Source organism: Nematolebias whitei, chromosome 21 (genome assembly GCF_014905685.2).
Source record: "Nematolebias whitei isolate Nwh7 chromosome 21, NemWhi1, whole genome shotgun sequence".
NCBI classification, from domain to species: Eukaryota; Metazoa; Chordata; class Actinopteri; order Cyprinodontiformes; family Rivulidae; genus Nematolebias; species Nematolebias whitei.
Genome location: NC_056518.1, coordinates 4663014 through 4667880, shown reverse-complemented (window position 1 = coordinate 4667880; position 4867 = coordinate 4663014).

Genomic DNA, 4867 nt, shown 5'->3' with positions numbered 1-4867 from the left:
GCTGATGCAGACTCTGGGCTGGCTGATGCAGACTCTGGGCTGGCTGAGTCTCTGGAACCCTTCTGTCGTCGACCTCTCCGACGTGGGCGGCGACATGCTTCAGGTCCAGGACTGGGCTGAGAGAGAGTGTGGAGTTTTATCAAACTTTGTTGTTCAATAAAATTGAGCAGACTGAGAACTTTGTTAAAAACACGTAGCAAGGTTTATTTCTCTTCTGCAGAAGGGAGAGCACATGGAACGAAAACGTAGCCCAAGAGTTCTTGTGTGTTCTCAAAAAACATGAGCAGTATGGCTTCATTTATACATCTTCACACGTAACATGTTTTGACACAACAGGCGCTCATTTGCAATCTTATCAGAGTAAAAACAGACAGTACATTTGTGGTCAGTGACTGGTTCTGGAGTTGGGTTTGAGAAACGGAAGTTAGAAGGTTTCACACACTGATGTTGAAGGGGTTTAGCTGCTACAGTTTTAGATAAGCTTTAACAGAGTGTGATATAAAGTAAATGACTAATAAGAGTGATGATAAAATTGATGAACAAAATAAACTGGTATCAATGATTTCATTTCCACAAAGTACTGATCCTTTCTGAGACTCGGAGCTAAACTACAGGCAAACACTTTAATTATCATTTTAAAGTAAACTGTAAATTGTGTAAACATATCAAACTTTTATATTAACAACCCAGAAAATATCAACAATTCCTCCCTTTTGTTCCTTCATGAACAACTACAATAAAACAAGTATTTACAGACAGAAGATCAGACACTGATAAAAGGAACATCAAGGCACATGTGGCATACACAGTATGGTTTAACATATGGCTATCATAAACATCAGAAATGTTGCTAAGGCTGTTTTTGTGGGGGACAGATCCCTTATGGAATGGGCAAGCAAAAAGATTATGAAATAAAAAAAAAAAGATAGAAACAATAAAATGATGTAAAGCAAAAAATTAGCAAAACAAAACTTGTGAACTTTACATGATGGATGTCTTCCTGTTAGTCAGGACAAAAGCAGTGGTGTGTTCGGTTTCAGTTAAGGTTAATTCACCTGAGTCTTGGGCTCCATCCTTTAAGAGGAGAGCATAAGATTCAGCTAAGTGTTCAGGGGTCAAGGCTGTCGAGATAATGCTTGTTGATAGTGTGCAGAGGCAAGGGACACAGCAGCAGCCACACACAACTAAAATGGCCAAACAGACGCCTATGGAAATTACTAGGGACATGATTACACCTTTCCATTGTCCAAACATTTTAGTAAACCAGTTTGATATTGGGTCATTTATGCCTGATGCATCTTGCATTTCTACAGAGAGATCTTTTAGTCCTTTTAAAGCACGGGCTATTTTACCATCAGGGGCTGTGTTGTTGGGTATGAAGGTACAGCATTCATCACCAATCATGTGACAAATGCCTCCTTGTTCATCTAAAAGCATGTCCAGGGCAATTCTATTTTGTACAGCCATTTTGGATGTGGGGTGAATTTGGTCAGCTATGCCTTCTACAGCATCACGAGTTAGGTTGGTCAGACGCAAAACATTGTAATGAACAAAATGTATTCTGGCTACATTTTTGTTTACCGTTACGTAGGGAATTAAAGATTCAAAACCTGCTGCTATAGGATTGGCTAATTAGTACTCATCAGGAACGCCTCTAGGAACACCAATTGCATCTATGTAGGTTTTTGAGTCTTTTTGGTCAAAATCGGTGGAACGCCGTCTTCTTCTGAGAGTGCTGGGAGCTAAGCTATGTCCTACTAGGGTGAGGGGAGCTGCAAGGCAGACCAATGCACAAAGTCCTTTAGTTTTAATGGGAATTTTAACAGATAATGTCTGACCACCACAGTTATAATACAGGCCAGGTCTGGCCCAGGATCCAATTGTTTGATCTTCTTCTTTGTCCGTATTCACAGCTAAAGTTAGGTTACACCAATCTTGTTGTATTTATCCATAGTTTAGATTGGGGTTGTTAGATGTAAAATTAAAACAGTGGTAGCCGCCTAGTATTTGGTCAGGTCTAAATGATCTGGGGTGTGTTTTGTTATGAATAGGTGGGTAGATGTCGGTCAGAGTTGTACAATTTATTACAGGGTTTTGTCTAGTTAAATTTAGCATACAGTTGTATCCCCATGTATCTTCGGGAAACAGTGGGGCGGGTTGGGTGACTAATTTTGGTCTGGCTGCAGCACAGGCGATGCAGTTGCTAAGTGGGGCTTCTCTTGCTGCTTCAACTAGCCATGAGAGCCACATATTGTCATCCCCATGGCCAGTTGCACGTTCTATTAGCTGTTCAGGTTTTAATTTTGTATAATCAACTGACACGATTGGTACTTCTTCTCCCCATAATTTTCCTGAGGGAGGAGGAGTGGATGAAGCATTTTGAGATGGAGTAGAGGTTGGTGTCTCGAGGGGTTTAGTTGGAGGTTTGAATTTAATGGTGATGAATCCCATTGGGTCTTTACCGTCAATGTCAGCACAGATCAGGAAAATGTAATGAGTCGGATTTGAGTGACCAAGTGCCGCAGAATGTTTAGGAGGTCCAGCTAAATTATTCAAAGATAAGATTACAGGGTTAGTGGACGGGTTGTAATCTCTCTGAAAAGTTACCTTATCCCACCATGATTTTGTGCCTTCTTCTAGGTACGAGAGGGTGGGGGGCCATAATCCTGTATAAAGAGTGGTCTCTTGCCACTGACAACTAGGGGTCCAAGTGCGAAACCCTTACAATTGGCTATGGGACCAGGATCCTTGAATGTTCTGAGTAAATATGGGTGACTGACTTTCACAAGCGGGTCAAGCTGCTGAAGTCATGATTGTGTCTACACATAGGTAAAGGTCTGCACTACGGTAGTATTGTTTATTGGTACCACAATCGATCACATCACGTAAGTCAAACTGAAAAGACGGGGTTGTGTTTATTTCATAATCGATAGAGATGCCTATTTTCCTGTGTGGGCAGGTGTGTTTTTGTATTTCTCTTTTTGCACCAGGATTTTTTGCACAGGGCCCTTCACCTGGAAACAAACAAAAGTGTTTGCATAGGAAAATGATACCACAGGCTAGAAGGATCACCACGCCCATGGCTAGGGTGGTCTTCCATGGATGTGATGGCAGGCCCATCTTGGTTCTTCTGAGAGAGTAACTGTAAAAAGTCTATGATTCGGACTGGATCTAGTGAACTCTGCCTCAGTTGTCCACTGAGTGACTTTAGGCAATTGGCTTTACTGGTCTTCCCTTTGGTCCTCACTCTGATGGTGGATTTGTTCCTCTGAACAGCTTGCAGTGGGATGTGTGGATCCAGGTAGCTCGCTCAGCCACCTTAACAGCTGTGTGGGTCGTCAACAGCACCTGGAATAGACCTGTCCACCTGGGGGAGTTCCACCTTTTCCTCCTGAAAGATTTAATCATAACAAAGTCCCCAGGGGTTATGTCATGCAGTTGTTCTTGAGCTGGGCTGGGAAGCCCTCCTTGGACCTGAGACCTGAGGGATTTTAAATGGTTAGTCAATTCAGTGCAGTAGGCAAGCATGTTATGATCACAGTGTTTCAGGTCATTAGTTGGGCTGGTCATAGGTCTCACTCCCACGTTGGCTGGAGCTGCAAATAAAATTTCAAAAGGGCTAAGGTTATGTTTAGCCCTTCTGCGCATGCGCATGTACGTCAGTGCATTGGGTAAACATGTAACCCAGTTGAGTTTTGTCTCGTCACCGATTTTTGTCAGTTTGTTTTTCAATGTTCCATTCTCTCTTTCTACTCCACCTCCACTTTGTGGGTGGTATGCGCAATGTTTAGTCAGGTCAAAGTTCAGTGTGGTGGACACTTTTTCAAGTATCTGATTAGCAAAATGTGGACCGTTGTCATTAGAAATTCTTTGTGGGATACCCCACCTTGACACCACTTCTTGCAACAGAATTTTTGCAACTATGCTGGCTGTGGCATGTTTTGTGGGGAAAGCTTCAACCCATTTGGAAAACATGTCCATTATGACCAGACAGTATTTTTTGTTTTGAACTAGTGTTAGTTCAGTAAAGTCAATCATCAAATGTTGAAATGGTGCTGTAACAGTTTTGTGGGATCCTGGAGCTGTTGTTTTTATTGTTTTTGAAACATTGTGAGTGGCACACACAAGGCAGGAGTCACAATGTTGGGCCGCTGTTGTTGAAAAATTTACAGTAAACCAATCAGCATTAATTTGTCTCAACATCCCTCCCTTTGACACATGATCCAAAGAATGTGTCCAAACAGCAAAAGAGGGGAAAAAATGTTTTGGTAAGCATGGGTTACCATTTGGGCCAATCCAGATGTTTTCAGAAAAAAACACAGCCGTGTTTTTTCCATTCAACTTTTTCACTGGCATAAGCAAACCTTTGCATGTCAGAAACAGAGAATGGCACATCGAGTTGTGTGTGTGTCTGAGTCAGAGTGAGAGGTTGTGTGAGAAGTGTACAGGCTGCAGCTTTAGCAGCTTCATCAGCCAGAGCATTTCCTCATGAGACAAAATCAGTGTTGGAAGTGTGTGCGGCACATTTTATGACAGCAATTTGTGTTGGTAAGGTGATAGAGGTCAAGAGGTCAGATACCAATTTGTGATTCAAAATGGGTTGTCCATCTGAGCGCAGGAACCGTCTGTGTTTCCACAGAGCTCCAAAATCATGAACAACTCCAAACGCGTACCTGCTATCAGTGTAAATATTTACTTTTTTCCCTTCAGACAAAACACAAGCACGTGTGAGAGCAATCAGTTCACAGGCCTGTGCAGAACTTGATGGCACGGGAGCAGCGTCAACTGTGTGTGTGTGTGTGTGTGTGTGTTACAACAGCATAACCACTTCTTATCTGGCCTGTAACTGGGTCACGTGATGCAGAGC